The sequence below is a fragment of the Lutra lutra genome, chromosome 5, assembly GCF_902655055.1.
Source record: "Lutra lutra chromosome 5, mLutLut1.2, whole genome shotgun sequence".
NCBI classification, from domain to species: Eukaryota; Metazoa; Chordata; class Mammalia; order Carnivora; family Mustelidae; genus Lutra; species Lutra lutra.
The window spans coordinates 40,040,445-40,059,241 of record NC_062282.1 but is presented as its reverse complement, the minus strand read 5'-3'; the positions used below and the strand labels follow the sequence as shown (position 1 = coordinate 40,059,241).

The 18,797-nt window shown below is 42.3% G+C and overlaps 1 protein-coding gene across 3 annotated transcripts in view; it reads left to right on the top strand.

Annotated features, from left to right (window-relative positions):
- ARL15 (ADP ribosylation factor like GTPase 15) overlaps nt 1-18,797 on the top strand; it is a 404,995-nt gene that overhangs the window by 372,366 nt on the left and 13,832 nt on the right. The gene's annotated exons all lie outside the window — the stretch shown is intronic.

Genomic DNA, 18,797 nt, shown 5'->3' with positions numbered 1-18,797 from the left:
CTGACTCTAAGAATATCTTTTCCAAATCACTTCTTTGGAATGAATCTTATTTTCAATTCATCTAAACAGTTTCAAAATGCTGTTTAGAATAATTAAAGTAACACTAAGAACGGCTTGAAAAGTAATCAACAAAATTGTGAATATCTCCCATAATGTCATTTGTGTGACAATCTGCTAAAATTTTTTAAGCTAATAAAAGTAAAAGACAAATACCAAATGAATGCTTTTTAAGAAAGCTAAGGAGACATAATGGCAACTTTCCAAATACTGCTAAAGCTCTCAGTCTGCTCCTCCCAGCTGTTACTTCTCAAGGTGCTCCTGGGCCTTACGAAATCTGACACAATGTCAGACAAATACCTTTCTCCCGACACTTTTATTACCTCCTTTTCCTGAAAGTCATAATCTAACACCAGGAAGAGAACTCATCGTTGTGTCTCATTTATCTCCAGCGCCCTGCTTTCTAATTGAAAATTTTCATTCATGCATTTTTCCCCCAAGTAAGATCTTAAGCTTTAGTTGCAAGTGTTTATGTCATTTTAATTCTGTGTTTACCTGGTCTCTGATAAAATAATCCAATTTTTAAAATATTGTTTAAACAATAAAACTCAATCAACTTTTGGATAGTACAAGACCTTTTTTTTTACTTGCTCAAGCAAATAAGAGAAATGAAGGAATGTCATGGCCTAAGTTACTAGTAAATGAGTTGCTTTTAGGTAAGTCATCCTTACTGAAGGCAGCTTTGTGCATTTAACAACTTTTAGGGTGTATAATTCATCCCTAGCATTGAGAGATCATTTTCCCAAGTACCCTTTGGGGGAAGCATCTCAGCCCTGAAAAGCAGCTGCATCATATTTTATGCAAATGTGAAGTTCAGTGATTGTCAAAAATCAGATCAGGAATGCAAACTTGAGTTTTAAGCTGGGGACATGTGAGGGATTATTGTTTGTTTGTTTAGGTGTGGGGATGGTTATTTGTTTTGAGTTATAGGAGTTTCATTCTGCCTGACCCTTACCAGTGGCAGCTGACGAAGACCAGAACTTGAATAATGAAGGAGGAAGCACTCCATAAAACACATTTGGTCCTAAGTTTGGGTTACCTATCTCTTCACAAGACTTCATTATGGTATAGTTATGATTATATACGCTTTTCCAAAAGGCTGCTCTTTTCATCAATCATTAAAATAACAGCAGGCTTAATTTAGGTCATTTGTATTTTCTTCCTATAAATTTCCCAGGACATGCTCTGTATACACTGGGCATTCAATAAATGTCAATCAGTCAGTAACATTTATTGGGTGCTGCCCAACTTCAGATGCTTATAAAGGAAAGTGAACTACTCAGGGGAGTAGTTTTCAGGTTGTCTTTCTCTGGTATGTCCGGCTCAGAACCTGTGCAGCTCCGTTGTCAACAGAATTGGAAAAGTGTCCTACGGAGTTGGTGTTTACAAGTGTGAGTTTCCATCACCTTATCTGGGTCAAGGCCATATTCTGTCAGTATGCATCACTACACAGGGGCCAGTTGTTAAAATAGTCAAGTACTGGCCCATCTTTATAAGTAAGTGCATTGGTCCTTCCCTCACGACCTCTGGAGCTGTCCCCCAATTCCATAACCAAGAGGAGAAAGACTGGTTCAGCTGGGAGCCTCTAGAAACATACAGGACTACCACCAGCTCCTTGGTTAGTGTCCGTGCCATACCCCTTCCTGACTATTTCAGAAAAAGAAAAAAAGACATCTGGATGGCTCAGTTGGTTAAGTGTGTGACTCTTGGTTTCGGCTCAGGTATTGGTCTCAGTCAGGGTTATGGGATCGAGGTGGCACTGTGCTCTGTGCTCAGCATGGAACCTGCTTGAGAGAGTCTGTCTCTCCCCTCAGCCTGTACTTCTCTCCCTATGCCCCTGCCCCTCACCTGCTTGTACTTGACCCCTTCTCTCTCTGTCTTTCTTCCTGTCCTCCGTCTCTCTCTCTGTAAAATAGTCTTAAGAAAACAAAACAAAAATAACAATCAGTGAACTAGTACAGAACAATGATCCATTTATAGTACCATATCAGATTCTTCTCCTGATTCTAGGGCAGGGACGAGGTGTGACCCATGTTCCATCCTTGTTACAAAATACAGGCAAGATATCAGAAAGCATTAATTGTACTAAACAGAGCTATTGTAGACTTCAGACTTAAAGAAGGAAAAGACTGAAATTTGGAGAAAGCCATACAGGAACTCAAGCTATGACAACATATTAGAAGAATTAGTCTTCTTTGTTACAGAAGTGGCTAGCTATGACACCAAATGGTTTTCCTCTACAGTTAGGTAAAATAGAAAGCGGTTTGGGGCACCTGGGTGGCTCAGCCTGTTAAGCATCTGACTCTTGGTTTCAGCTCAGATCCTTGGTTTCAGTTTAAGGTGTAATCTCAGAGACATGAGATCGAGCCCCCGTCATGCTCAGTGCTCAGCCCGGAGGGAGTCTGCTTGAAATTCTCTCCCTCTTCCTCTCCTTACCCCTTTGTCCCTCCCCACACTTGTACACATGAGCGTGCTAGTTCTCTCTCTAAAATAAATCAGTAAAATCTTTAAAAAAATAAAAAGTAGGATGCCTGGGTGGCTTAGTCAGTGAAACCTCTGTCTTTGGCTCAGGTCATGATCCAGGGTCTTGGGATTAAGCCCACATCAGGCTCTCCACTCAGCGAGGAGTCTGCCTCTCCCTCTGCCTCTATCTGCTGCTCCACCTGCTTGTGTGCTCACGTGCGCTCTCTCTCCCTCTGGTCAAATAAACAAAATCTTTAAAAAAGAAAGAAAGAAAGAAAGAAAGGGAGGGAGGGAGGGAGGAAGGAAGAAAGGAAGAGAGAAAGAAAGAAAGAAACCTAATAGGACAGTATTGAGAAGCAGTATGATGTGATGTAGTGGTTTTCAAAGGACTGCCCTACCCTTGCTTCATTAAAGAAGTCCTGCTTTTAATGTTTTACATACATTAATCAGACACTCCCTGAGTGAGATCACCTACAAAATTTAGTCCATGTTAACTTTTACTAGTCTCTGTTGTAATTAATGAGAAAATAAAATGCTTCTGTTATAGAACATAAGATCAAGGTTAAAACTGGAAATGTGATAACATGGGTTTCTACTTTCATATTTATAATAGCTATGAGAGAGGTAGTAGACTTCTATGGGTAAGAACTTGGAAGAAATTAATCTGACCCAGGGATGAATGTCAGCTTTTTCACTTGTTTGCTGTTTGCCCTTAGACCAGTTACTTAACCTCTCTGAGCCACTGTTCCATAGGAGTTTCATGTAGGTGATACTACTACCTGACAGAGTTGTAAGGAGAGTAAATGAGATCGTCTCTGTATTGGGTGGGGAAAGTACTGTGAGCTGCTTTATTAGAAACCCCACGGTCTCAGCGGCTTGTCGCTATAGTTTATTTCTCTGTCACCTCACAGTCCCAAGCAGGTCACGCTGCTCCTTGTAATTATTCAAGGATCTTGATACCTTCCATCTCTGCCCTCTAGGTCCTCAGGGCCACTTTGTTCAACATCTCACAGAGAAAGACAGCAAGGATGGTACACAATAGAAGGGAGGATCACAAAGGTCTTGTTTCTTCCGGGCAGGGGTGTGCTCCACTCATCACCCAGGCACATTTGAGAGGCCTTGCTGTGTTGTCTGGCCCTTGGCACTGGGACGAGGGCTCGGAAACGTGTGCACGAGCAGTTGCCACCACATCTAAGGCACTTACCACAGTGCCTGGTGTATAGTAAGTCGTCTGGTAGTATTTTTTTTAATTCCAGGAGCACCCAGGGTACGACCACAATGCTGCCCACCATTTTGGCAGTCACTCGGAGACTTATGCAAATGAGCACAAGCCCCTAGAAACACCTGCTTTGTGTCGGAGAGCCCTTTCTGCATACGATGACAAAAACCTAAATTCGGGAAGCCATCCAGGCAGAGGTACACACAGAGTTGAGGCTAAGAACACAAAACAAGATGTGAGACATTTCATCATATTCACAGCTGCATTCCAACTTTGAATATAGAAGGAGGGAAAGGTTTATCAAGGTGGGCTATTTTTGGTAAAATAGCCCAAAAAAGTCTTAATGATAAGAACTTACAGGAAAGTAAAGATGGTGTAGCGCTTTGGCATGAGATTTATTTATTTATTTTTAAATTCTGCTTGGGGGGGGGAAGGCTGAAAATCTAAGCGGAAGGGGGGAAAGGGGTTTTAGAGTTGGACGACCTTGATTTGAATCCCAGCTTTCTAGTTAAGTGAATATAAATTTTGTTGATAGACGTATCCCTTTTCGAGGACCATCTCTTGGCAGTCACTATGCTAAGGACCCTACCTGTATTTGTGCCCTGTCTGTACCAGAGCCCTTCAAGGACAGGTGTCCTTTATCTGTTTTAAAAATTGGAAAACTAAAATCGAAAGAAGTGAAATAACTTGTCCAAGAGTACATGGTTAGAAAGCAGCAGGACAGCAATCTGTCTGGTTCAAGGAGCAGAGCACTGGTATGGGGAACAAAGGTAGTAACTTACATGCCCATTGCTGGTGGGGTGGTTCAGACAGGTGGCTTCCAGGGCCAGTCTCAGCCCATTTGCCTCCCCTGCTCCCCTCCCTGATGCTTTTCCATAGAAGTAGTCTGGCTGGGGGTGCCTGGGTGGCTCAGAGGGTTAAGCCTCTGCCTTAGGCTCAGGTCATGATCTCAGGTCCTGGGATCGAGCCCCACATCAGGTTCTCTGCTCAGCAGGGAGCCTGCTTCCCCCTCTCTCTCTGCCTGCCTCTCTGGTACTTGTGATCTCTCTCTGTGTGTGTCAAATAAACAAATAAAATCTTCAAAAAAAAAAAAAAAGTAGTCTGCCTGCCACAGATCTTTCATCTGGAAATCTTAGCTTGTTTATAAAACGACGCACAGAGGTATGCTGCTCAGACCTTCTATTCTTTCTCATCCTCTCTCGTGTCCCTGGACCACTGCTTTCTTTGGTAACTCACGTTACCATTTGTACAAGCGCTAGCTTTTTCTTTTTTCTTTTCTTCCTTCTAAGAAAAATAAATACGTTCCTGCTGTTCTGCCCTCCGCTGGAGTGAGTCCCAGGGGCAGGAGGGGTGCACTTCTTTTTACAAGGGGGAGCTAGTCTTGCATTTGTAGAATGTGCTATGGACACTCAAAGGTTCTGCAAACCATTCTCCGTTCATTTCAGTGGCTTCCCTGATTCCTCTCAAGTTGAGGGAACGTGGGGGAAGGGCTTATGCTATTTACTACTCAGTACATTGTATAACACCTTTGCACACAATGTCGCAGACTTAAAATTTAGTCCTTGAAGTTGTTAAAGAGAACTGCAGGACTGCAGATCTTGGCAATGTGGTTCCTGTTTTCACAGAGATTGGTGGTGCTCCATTACAAAAAGCCCAGACGGGAAAGTGCTTTAGGGCACATATTATGTCCTCTACAGTTGCCCAGTGAACGTTCACCCACACCTGGTACTTTTAAGATAAACCACTGAAGTGTTCCTTCCAACTGAGGACAAAACCAAAGAAAGAAAGAAAACACCCAATAGAAATACAAAAGTTATAAAATTGATTGCACGGGAACTTGGACTAATTTAACTGTGCAATTATAGATTTGTGTTGACACTTTCAAAGTGTATCAGACCTTCAAAAGAAATACAAAAAAAAAAAAATTTTTTTTCCTGTGAGGCTCACAACGTTATACCTGTCACCCTTGAAAGTCTGAGTTCCGTTGGTTCCTCAAATGAAAACTGCATTTCAAATCTCATCTGCCTCATATACTCAACTGTTTTAGATACTCGCTCTTTGATTTCATTTGCTAAACCTTTGCCAGGGGCTGGTGTTGCTCGCTGTTAATTCAGAACCAGATTTTAAGAGCTTTGTGTATTTATTAATATGCAACCCCCTGTTTGCATTTTAAAAAACCTTACTCTCATCTTTGATACTTGTTGAAATTCCGCTGAGTTTGAGAAACCTCTCTTCTACGGGATCCACCCCCCCCCCAATCTAAATCACTCTCATTATCACATTTATGTAAATATTTTTGATATGGCCCCATTGCCAGATACCTTTAAAATGTCTGCTTTTTTCCAACTCTGTCTATATTTCCCTTCTCTCGGCAAATTCTCCGCATTATTCCCTAATTCATTAGTAGTGATACACTTGGGCGTCTAGCTTTCTTGGCTGTGGGACAGATCGAAGCCTCAGCTATCTCGTGGCCATATGTTCTTATTGCATATGCCATGTGATTTCTAAGAATGAGAAATGCAGAGCCTCTTCCCAGTCTTGGTTTAAGATTGATAGCTTAGAATAGGCAATATGTGTAAGCACAGTGCTGTCTTATGTCTATTTACCAAAAGTGTTTTGAGGAATTTAGCTTCAGTTTTGATTGCCAATTCACTCCTGGCAGACTCGTAAAATAAGAAGCAAAAGGGCCCCCCTTCACTCCTCTGGTGAAGGAGTATGATAAATGAGGGATTAGAGCAATGTTAAGTCCTTCTAGAGGCAATGCAGAGAAGCCATCCAGCAACTCCTCGCTGTATCAGAAGAGGTTCATTGTAGCTGCTCTTCTCAAGCCAGAAATTGGAAGAGCGCTATTTTCTGGATCAGTAAGGCTTTAAGGATATAAACTACTTGCATTTTTTTTTGAAGGGAGACCTGTCTCCTGAAGCGTGGTCTCAGGAATGGGAAAGGGGATGGGGGTGCCGCCTTCTTTTGTACGCTCTGTGAAGGCAAAGACTTTATTCAGACTTTTTTGTGATCGCTTAGTGCCCACAGGGTATGTGTAGACCCCTAATAAACACAGGGGATGCTGTTGATGCAAAGTCCTTGGTTTGAGCTTCCGTTTCTGAAGAATGAAGCCCTGGTCTGAAAGGGGTCTGTATCTTATCTCTACCAGGATCCCATCCAGGCTTGGGCCTTTGGAGTAATTCTGTATCAAATCAGTTATGTTGAAATTCCTAAGAGAATTGTTCGATGATTCAATCTCTTGGTATGTTCCACTAATCTTCATACGTGACGTGATATCAGAGACACATTTAATGACTTACAGCTCTCACAGAAGTTGCTGCGGTTGGACCTGAAAGGCTTTTCTCAGACAAGTCCAGATATCCGCTTTCCCTTATCTGCCTGCTTTCCTTCTAGACAACAAATGGCTGGTCCTTTTCCAAAGCGACAGGTTTTCCTATCTGATGCTTTTGTTTCCCAGAAAGAAAAGAAAACGAAACTGTTGTCTCTTCCCTTAGATGTTGAATCCAGAGCAAACTGAAGCCTTATGGATATCTTTTGTAGTGGTCTCCTTCATATAAATATAAATGGGCAATTACTGAATATCAGAAGCTTGGGTTAGAGGTCCACATCCCTTTGATGTGCAGAGCAAAACAAAATGGTAGGACATCAGATGTTGGGCTGTGTGAGTTTCCTTAATGACCAGTTAGGACTTAATTTGCTCAGTGTAATGCTTTGTCACTCCTTGTGATGTTAACAGCCTTAGGAGGAAATTATGTTGGGTCTTTACCAAAATCATATAGCTTTTTCCTGACTCCACATGAGATCCCCTATACCTTTATATTTTTATCGGAACATTCTCCTTTAGCTGTGTATTTGTTGGGCAGTCTTAGTACAGATACCTTAAAAAATGTATCATCCACTTCTGTCATAGTAAAAATTTCTGAGAAACAGTACGCTGTGTTCTGGAACCTAATTTTCTGTTTTTCTTTCTGTATTGCGTTTTGATTCTGCGTGTACAATACAGCCCAGTTAAGTTTAAGGTATTTTCTTAATTAAATCTGTTCTTTTTTTTTTTTTTTTTTAATTGAGAAAGTTTTAGAATTCCTCCTTTAGAATAGGAGAAGCCAAATTGGGAAGCAATAGGTGAACCACATCAAGTCACCTGACATGTCAGAAGCCAACTTGAGAATAAAGTATTTTATCTTTCTTACTCAGCGCAGTAAATACAAAATATGTGATGCCATGGTTGAACCTATTGTTTTTGGATCATCATTCTTTAAAAAACAAAAAAAAAAACAAAAAAAAAACAGTGAATGTGATGGGGATGCATATTTAATGTGTCTTCCTTTCACTCCCTCAAATTTAACAACTAAAATAAATGAGTACTGTGGCAGCTGAAATAGGGATCTCTTATTGATTGGGTTATAAAAGTAGGAGCTATCAAAAACCCCATCAAGCATATTCTCTGCAAAATAAAATATGTCGATGTTGTTTAATGCTAGACATGAGGACTCTAGTTTTAATGGTCCTTTATGTTATTTTCTCATAATTTATAAATATGATAAAGTCTCAAATGGGTTAGCAACTGTCAAGACAAGTGAACTTCACACCCTCCTCTCTGCACACTGCCATTTTTACACACGGAAACACCTCCTAATTGTTGTCTTTCTGTCCCTGGAGCCCACCTGGCTTGTCTCTCTGTCCCACGGTAGAGCTCCCTACCAAATGAATACATATGAGCTACAGGTAATCCTGGCTGCCATGTCTGCGAAGTGTTGGTGGTTCTTCCCTCTCTCCAGCCGTTCCCTGCCTCAGCATCTCTGCCCAGAAGGCAAGGGTGAGGAAGGAATGTTCCCCGAGCATCTGTCCCCATCAGACATTGCTCCAGATGTGGGATTCACCAAGATGAGCCATAGGGCCTGCTTTGGGCCAAGTGCCCTGAGTCTTGTCTTCTTCCTGGAGAATTTGTACTCTAGCAGGGGAGATGAAGACCTTAAACATTAATATTAAGTCGACAAATGAATGAATATATAGCTGAGGGAGCAGTCAATTCTTGGGGGAGGGGGCACCCCAAAACAAACAAACAAACAAAAACAAAAACAAAGAAGAGAGGTGACCATAAGGGGATGGAGGTTCCAAAATGGATGAGTTGAGTAAGTAGCAGCCTTGAGAAGTGAAGATTGGTATCTGATGTCTTTGGAACAGGAGCCAGCACTAGGAGACATAGGTTTAAGTAGTATTGGGATTCAGGTTATATAGTTAGAGGCATGTTTTCTCACCTGAGCTAGACTGTGAGTCCTAAGAGGACGGGGGACCGTATTCCACCTTCCCTGCAGCCCAGGAAAGCTTTGCTCAGCGAAGGAGATCAGGAATGTTGGTAGATTGAAATTGAATGATCTAATAGGGAACTATAAATAGTGCATGTGTGTTCTCATTTCTCTCCCATTTCCTTGTTCGACCCACTCTCTGGGGTATATGAATAATGAACTGATTAAAACACTCAGCAGAAGGGAAGAGAAGGAGATAAGGAGAAAGAAGAAAAGTTTGTTTAGTCTAAACCTCTGGGGTTATGATTTCATCAGGGGAGGGCTTGTTTATAAACATATGTATAAATAATCGCACTTCAAGACCATGTGAATACTTGCAGTGATACAGGGTAAATACCACTGAAATGATAAAACCAAGGGACTACAGGATCTCAGAGGAGGAGAATCTCAAAAGAAAGGCATTGGAATTGGGTACTGAGCACAAGGGAAAGCAGAATCTGAGGAGTGTTGGAAATGGTCGTGAAATAGCGCCAGACACTCCTCTGTGTGTTTCCTGTCGCCTAGTTCAGTGGGGCCTTCCTGTGATGGAGGTATTATAATTATTACACTCATTTCCCAAAACACCAAATAAGTGGTAAAGCAGAGAATTAAACCTCCATAGTTCTGAGTCCAGTCCAGTGAACTCTGACAGGAAGTTACCACCCACATGGAGACAGAGCCTTCTAGGAGAAAGTCATGCCTTGAGCAAAGGGCTTATCTATGGGAAGGTCTACATAGATTTAGGGAGTGACTGTAAGCCCAGTTTGGCTAGTAACTTGGGGACTCAAGAGTCTGTCCATATGGAAGAGTGGCTATCTACGTGGACTGATTTTTAAGGAGCGTCAGGAGGCACCATAACCAGGTCTTATCCCAGCCTTACTTGGGGTGCCTGAAGCAACATTCTGTTGGGTTGCATTTCCTTTCATAGTCACTGGTCTTTCATGCAGTCCCCCCCTCGTCGGCGGAGGTTCTGTCTTCCAGGTGGCAGAGTTCTGCTGCATTGTGCTTGCAGACCACCACCGTCACATCCTGCCCCCAAGGCCCAGACACACTGCTTAACCTCTCCAGACCTCAATGTCCTCAGAGTACCTCCCTCAGTGGGTTGACACAAGGGTTAATGAGGTAGTATATTTAAAAAAATTTTTTTAAATTTACTTATTATTTGACAGAGAGAGCACAAGCAGGCAGAGTGGCAGGCAGGAGAGGGAGAAGCAGACTCCCTGCTGAGCAGAAAGCCCAATGCAGGGCTTGATCCTAGGACCCCGGGATCATGACTGGAGTCAAAGGCAGAAGCTTAAATGACTGAACCATCCAGGCACCCCTATTTTTAAAAAATTATTTAAAGAGCGCCTGACACATAGTAAGATACACAGAGGACTGGGGTCCCTAGGATTGCAGAAAAGATTTACTAGAAAGGAAGGTGGAAAAAGAAGAATAAAGGCAGATTTTATTTATCTCACAGAGTTTGGCCAAAGTCCTGTAGCTAAAGGTAATTTTGCTGATTTTAGATGCCGCCGCCACTCCACCCCCACCCTGTCCCTGGAAGACTATTTTGGAGGATCATGTTAGGTTTGATCACGTGGCATTTAAAATGCCATATGACATCTGATATCTGCCCTAGAAGATAATAAGTGGTGGACAGTGCTGTTAAAATCCCATCACCCAGAAACACCACGGGGGGGATGGGAATTCTAGGTAAACACTACTAGCACTACCTAAAAAAGGAGAGGAAAAAAATCGGGAAAATTACATTTTAAGCATCATGTGTTCTATACAGTAAAACAGTCCCTTGGATTTCTCTGTCAGGGATCTGATGTACTGAAGAATTTCTTCTTCCTGTGGTACCAGAAATCCATTCTTAAAATGAATTAACTTCAGCTGAAGTTCCTTATACTGAGATGATTCTGAAAGATCGGAGCCCATACTCCTTGGTAATAGTGTTGACAAGCACTTTTAAGAACCCCTAAAATAGTAAGAATGACTCAAGACCCAGTGACTTTCAATGAAGCTTGGTGTGTTCTGTTAAGTAATAATGCCAAGCAAAGAGACGGAGTGTTATTATTCACTCCAGATGGAGATATTCCTGTATTTTCATTTGTTGATTTAAAGTGACTCACATGAGGGGCGCCTGGGTGGCTCAGTGGGTTAAGCCGCTGCCTTCGGCTCAGGTCATGATCTCAGAGTCCTGGGATCGAGCCCCGCATCGGGCTCTCTGCTCAGCAGGGAGCCTGCTTCCTCCTCTCTCTCTGCCTGCCTCTCTGCCTGCTTGTGATCTCTCTGTCAAATAAATAAATAAAATCTTTAAAAAAAAAAAATAAAGTGACTCACATGAAAATAATAATAAAAAATTAAAGCAGGAGATCAGGACAAAGAGGAGGAGAGTGGAAGAACATCGATCTTGTGGGTTAAATCACTGCTGGAATTTGGTTTCATATTTAGCATTCTGAGTTTCTGAAAAAAAGTGGCAGAATCGTGATCTGTGATGTATTTCTTGTTATTGGAAAAGAGGAGGCTATGTCTTCCAAAGGAATGAACTGTGTTCCACGGTTCTAAAAGACTTGATAAGATAGATACCAAATGAATTAATGAGTAACCCCTGACAGCACTTTTAAGGTAAATGTGGTTCACAATTTTTTGTGGCTTTTTCTTGTGCCGGCATCAAATAAAGACCCTAGTATTAAAATTGAGGAAGAGGGGCACCTGGGTGGCTCAGTCATTAAGCATCTGCCTTCGGCTCAGGTCACGATACCAGGTCCTAGGATCAAGCCCCAAATCAGGCTCCCTGCTCAGCGGGACCCCTGCTTTTCCCTCTCCCACTCCCCCTGCTTGTGTTCCCTCTCTCACTGTCTCTCTCTCTCTCTGTCAAATAAATAAAATCTTAAAAAAAAATTGAGGAAGAGATTTGATAGCCTTCCGCAGGCTATAGTTCATTCAAAGATAGCATCAGACATCCGGTGGAGCCAGGCTACGATCTGTTCTCTGAAGGGGGTCTGATGAAGAAGCAGACTGGTTTCCCACCTGGAACCTGAAGTTCTGGTCCTGCTGACTACAAGACCCACACAGGAACTTCACAGGCTGGTGAGAGGGGGTCAGATTTTCAGTTGTGAAAGTGAGTCCTGAGTGGTGGTCTCGTCCGCATGGAACATTCCCCACCTTCCTGAAGTGAGCACGCTTATAGACTTTAAGTCGATAGTACCATATGAAGATCATTTTTAGTGTTGTTTCACAGTCATACAGCAACTCTTTATTGAGCCCTACTGTGAGCCACTGACCTTCTTTTATGTGTCTCTACATACAGGCATCTTTTTAATTTCTTTCTAAAGTTACCCTTTTCTGCTCTTTGATTTGTTCATATGTATGTTTTTATTCATGTTCTGAAGTATAAAGACTACAGGAGCTTATCATTTCAAGTCCAGTAATTCAGAGGCACATTAAAGACAATTTAAAATCTGCCCTTCTCCCCACCCCCCGCCCCCCGTGTTACCATTCATGGTTACCAGTGTGATGTGGCTCCCTCCGTGCTTTCCTCTGCTCTCAGATGACTTTCTTAACTGTCAGATAATATGTCTAAAACTTAAATGTGCAAGATGGGTAGGTGTTTTGGGGTTTTTGTTTGTTTGTTTGTTTTGTTTTGTTTTTTTAAAGATTTTATTTATTTATTTGACAGAGAGATCACAAGTAGATGGAGAGGCAGGCAGAGAGAGAGAGAGGGAAGCAGGCTCCCTGCTGAGCAGAGAGCCCAATGCGGGACTCGATCCCAGGACCCTGAGATCATGACCTGAGCCGAAGGCAGCGGCCTAACCCACTGAGCCACCCAGGCACCCTGTTTGTTTGTTTTTTAGTGGAGATGTATTTATTATGCTGTCGGGGAGGAGAAATTTTCCCTTAACTCTAATCCATTTTCTGTAGTGTTCTTGTTTATTTTGTCTTGAAGGAAGGGAGCAAGGCACTGTTACCTCTCTCAAATAACTTAGAGACTAAAGCCCCCATCTTGACTGGAGCCTTTCCTGTTCTGAACAGGACGAAACCTGACGTGCTTTTCTGATGATGTCGACCTCCCCTCTGACATCAACTTTTATGTGTATGTGTAATACAAGCGTGGATATGCTCATTCATTTTGAGGCTGGCTTCGGTATCACAGTATCAGATCTAAATACGTTCTGCACAGCCTTCTCGAAATTCAACGCTTACACATACCCTTTCATTGATCATCTGTTAAGCAGAGAAGTAATCTCTTTTATAGTGTTACTTACTATGCATTGAGTGTACGGAGTCCTAGGAACAGCATGATCCTAAAGTCGCAAAAAGAAAGATTTAGAAAATCTGAATATATAGTTACACTTTCATGCCTGGGACAGTATTTGAGGATGGTAAGTGTAAAACAAGATGGAACACCACTGAAAAAACAGAACTACTTTTGGAAAAGCTTAAATAGCGATGGTATTTGAAACATTTCTAGATGGCCGGGACTTGCCAACAATCTCTGAAATACTAAAAACATGGAGAGAGTCTTCCCCACGTGTAAGTTCTTGGGCATTGCGAGCCCTAACCTAAAAAAAGCAGATACAGATACACACACGTACTTTTCCAATATTTGACTCTTATTCCTGAAGACCAGTGATTATAAATATGTGTTACGTGTGAGTAAACAGAACATTGTTGCAAGGAGTGTCTAAGAAAGCCAGCTTTAGTGTTCGCATTTTACATGTGGGGAAATGGACGGAATTTGGGAACAGGGGGTCGGGGAGGGGGGTGTGGGTGGGGGAGTGGAATTCCAAGGTAGAGCAGCCATCTACTAGAAAAGTGAGAAACAAGTGCCCTGCTAAGGAGACGACTTCTTGCCAGCCTCTGTGAAGCAGTGTGAGGGTGACCATCCTTCCCTGGAAACTTAAAGCAACCTGAAGGAAGAGGCAACAGCTTCATCGCATCCAGTTGGTTAATCCCCTCACTGTCAATCATTGGCGTGCGATCTGAATAGACTATAAATTCACATTTCTGGAGCCACATGGCCAAAATAGCACTTTATATTCAGTGTGAAATTCTTAAAATGAAACCCAGCTGGCAGATGGGAAGGATTCTGGGGGTTGGAGGGAATGGGGAGGGGAATATTGGGTGTGCAAGGGGTACATCATTTTCCAGAGAGCTTTTTTTTTTTTTTTAATGCTTTGTGCAGATACAGGAATATTTTTAAGCATCTATGATACAGCGCAAGTGAATTTCTTAAACCTGAACCATAAGAGTCTTAATTTACAATATTTCATAAGAATCTAAAAACCGTTAAGAGAGTGATCCAAGCCATTCCAGATTCTTGCCTGCAAGAGTACGATGGTCTGCTCATTGAGGGAACTCTCTTAGTTCCTCCATGAGTGTTAGGCAAGCAATTACATCTCTCAGTGCTTTAAATAAGTCTTTGGCTTAAGAACCTAGAACAGCTAGTCCATTCACTTCTGTCTCCAGTCTCCTGATCAGAACTTCTGCCCATTATACTGTTCACGCTTGTTCCATTTCCTTCTCTTTCCTCAGGTTGTACAGGAAGTATCCTGTGTCTTTGTGCCTCACAGGGTCAGTGATCACGTCAAAACCAGGCGAATTCTACTCTAGAACACAATGCTCCTTGTTACCGATCCAAGCCTTGCAGCCCGTAGGTCATTCCAGACGTCCCCACAGTTGATCAGACCAGCTTGCCCCTTCTGACGCACCAAAAAGCAGTTCAACCTGTGACGACCAGGTTACTACAAACTGGGTGTCTGTGACTTCCTATAAGAAGTCAGGATTCAAATATTTTAGCAGCTGTAAGAGATTCGAGCTCACCCGAATGTTTTTTGGTTTGTTTTTTTAGATTTTTTATTTTTATTTCTTTGACAGAGATCACAAGTAGGCAGAGAGAGAGAAAGGAGGAAGCAGGCTCCCTGCAGAGCAGAGAGCCTGATGTGGGGCTCGATCCCAGGACACTGGGATCATGACCTGAGCCGAAGGCAGAGGCTTTAACCCACTGAGCCACCCAGGCGGCCCTCACCCGAATGTTTTATGAAAACCATGTGCTGCATTTAACCTGCTAAGAAGTGCACAGGTTATGCATGTTGTATGTCTGAATGAGAAGCTGGAGTTAAATAGGCAAGAATTTATTTCTCCTATCCTTTTTTTTTTTATTCTCTAGGGCCACATCTTTCTGTGTGAAAGATTAGATGTCATGAACTCACACCTAAAATTTACAAACCCTGTTCAAGGGCTTTGAAGTCTAGATCCTCTTATGTTAAACGGTAAAGACAAGGGTATCAGGTACTTCATTCACTAACATAAATTTGTGGTGCACAGAGGTAAACACCGTTTACAGCCATCATTTTATTTTATTAGTGACACTATAGTTAAAAATAGACAGCCCAAGCAATCATTTGTCAGGTCTCGGCATTATATGATTTTTATTTTTACGTACTATGATAGAATTGCCATCTTACTCGTGGATATGTGATAAAGGTATAAAGAAACAGATAATAACTTCAAGGTAAAATCAGAGTGTTCTTTGAGAGCCGTAAGTGCAGGGAAGTAGAACTCGAGGGCATCCGCTAAGAAAAGTACTGTATGATTCTGTTTGCGTTCCTGAGTCTAGAAAATAGGAATAAGTTCTACTTAGAAAATATTTCACAAATACATTCAAAATAATGTAATGTTTATTTTGTTAAAGGATATGGTATTTAACAAAAAACTATCCAGTTTTTACCATAATGTGCACTCAGATGTGAACAGTGCATATTCTCTACCTGAGACTGCAGGGTTGTGGGTATCAATATGGATTTGAGTGTTTTCTTTATTTATACTCTGCTTTCTTTCACGGCAGGATTTGAGGTGATAGACACTAGTATTGATTCTGACAGTGGACATGATTTTATGTAACACTCTCAACTTCCGACTGAAGTAGGTGTTAATGACGTCCCCCTGAGAAGGCTTTCGATTCAGGCAGAATAAAAAGTGGGATTAGAGACTGTTAGAAGCCCACTTATCTGACCTGATCTGAACTGGTAGTTGAACAGTTAATGAAGAAAGAGCTGGCTAGTGTCTTGTCATTAAAAACATAAAATAAATGTATACCCTAAGTAATTTAACTTAAAACATACAAATGGTGCTAATCTTTTGATACTGGGCCAGTGTCTTTTCTCTGAGTACGTGGCCACTAATCAGAGTTCTGTGTCATATTTTTAGCACAAAATACAGGCATCATCCATGATTTTCAGTTCCCACTTCTTTAAAATAGCACTATAAGATAAAATAAGATGGTAAGTTAAAGACATGTGAGAAGCAGTTCACACGATAGTTCTTGATAGTTGTCTCCCCTAAATCTGATTCGACAGCAGTTGTTTTAATGACTTACCTTTATTGAGTTCTTTGAACACATTCCACTCAGTTTTTCATAGTAGTAGAAATTGTCTTCTCAACTTCCTATTTCATCCGTTGATGCCATATTTAATTGAATGACTTGCTGTAGTAACAAGTGTGGTTGCCTGAGTGAGAATTGTGGAAGAGCCTGCGGCAGAGTGAGCAGACGTGCCAGAGATTGGTGATTGGTGCCCTGGTGTGAGCATCGGGTGAGCGGGCAGCTTCATCCGGGGCTTGTCCCCACAGGGCATGGGCATTCATAGTGCAGGCAACGTCCATCATTATCTTGAACCGGGTGGTGAAGAGTCAGTTAGGCCTAGGTGATTAAGTGGAGGTGAATTGAAGGAGCCTTTGTTGTAACTGTATGAAATTTTGTTTTGAAACCAGCTAAAGAGTTGTCCTTACCTGCAACTGCTTGATATTTAATTCATATCATGCCCTCAGTCCATCTTTCAGATCACCTCAGTGGTAAATGTTATTAGTGCCGTGGTGCCTTCTAATTTTTTGCAGTGCTTACTCCATCTGACTTCATTTAGTCACTGACGCACCTACTCGATACCTGTCAGTCTCTTCCAAGTAAGCTCGTGAGGACTGGGACTTAGGTTCACCTTCGTATCCCCAGGGTCTGAGACAATGAATGCGGAGTTAACAGTAGAAAGAGGGAAAGGTGGCTACTTATCAGGTGCACTTGTTTTAGCCCAGTTGAATGTTTTGACTCATCCCCACCAAGAACAAATGATTTCCGCTTTGAGCAAGAAGAGAGGACAGAGAGTTGTACCCTGACAAAGCTCCTGGTCTACTTTCTTAATCTGGTTCCTAAATCTCCTGATTTCAGCTAGGGAGCCTGATGGTTCACACTGATAAACCATAGACTGAAGTATTAATGGGGACCTTTGTTCTTTGGTTTTGCCTTAAAAGATCAGTTCAGAACAGTTTCTCAACCTCAGCATTATTGACCTTTCAGGCTAGACGGTTCTTTGTTGGAGGTGGGGCGGGCGGGGGAGCTATCCTATGCCTTGTAGGATGTTTGGCAGCATCCCTGACCATTACCCACAAGATACCTGCAGCAGACACTGTGCCCCCGCCCCCCAACTCTGACAACCGGAAATATCTCCAGACATTGCCAAATGTCCCCTGAGGGGTATGGTCACCTTTGCCCTCCGCCGAGAACTAATGCTGCGGACTAGTCCCGGTTGGACAGCTAGGACGCAAGGCCATGCTAACAGTCCTGTGCTAAATCCAGTCAGTGGCTTTTGGAACCTTCATTTCTGGTGTTCTCTTTATGTCTGATTGTAATGTTCTCCAGACTTGTCTTTCACAGGCTTTATTCTGAGTTCAGCTAGTCCTGTGTGGGGTTTTTTGGCTAAAATTCCTCAGGACGGATTACCACTCAGCTTTTCTTTTCTCAGACTGCCTGCAAGCCTCTTCCAAGCTCATTATTTCTCAGTTGCCAGGATATTAGGCTCCTGGCCGTATTGCTAGTAGGAAAAGAAATTCTCTCCCTGTGACTAACAACATGGCAGTTTGTCCGAAGGCCATTTGTTACCTGTTCCCCTTGCTCAGATGTGTTACTGAGGTGGCTGTCAGTTTTTTCTGCCTTTCCCCCCACCCCCGTCCCTCCACGCCTTGCTGTTTTTCCTTTTCCTTCCCGTGTTTCCATGGTGGTGGCTCCTTGCTGGAGCCAGAGGACAAACTGCTGACAGGAACATCCCTTGAATATCTCTGCATCTGGACAGGGCCATTGGCACCCTCCATTGGCGGCTCAGCAACGCGTGGCTTGCCATATTTGTCTCCTGTTCAAGACCCAAGAATTTGAATCTGCCCCAACATCTAAATGTTGTCGTTGTTAGGACAGAGTGCTGCCATAGTACCACAAGGCGAGTATTAAACATGTTTATTTGGGTTCCATATATTCATATTTTGATTTGTTACTGCCCCTGTTGCCTTCCCCACACCTTCCAGCTGCAAGACTGAGATAGGGGACATATAGTGCATTACAAAAGCCAAATAAGCTGGAATATATAAACTATTTTTTTAACAGATATTTTTTTGTTTTTAACCAGCTTTAACACATTGTTGCAAGTTATTTTTTTCCTAGTATTTTGTTAAGTCAAAGAATCCCTTGAGTTGACCAGCTCATAGTGGTTCCATGAAGGGTACCAACATTGAATGAGCACGCAAGAGTTAGTCACGTCAAAATCAAAGCACGCTCTTCTGATTATCTGATCAGGTTGCAACTTACTAAAGTGTATTTGTGGCAGGGAGCCTTGTGTAACAGAAAAAGGCTAATATGAGACACAGCAAAAAAATTCCAAAATATACAGTAGTGTTTTAAGATAACTCAGAATAGGGGGCACCTGGGTGGCTCATTTGGTTAAGCGGCTGCCTTTGGCTCAGGT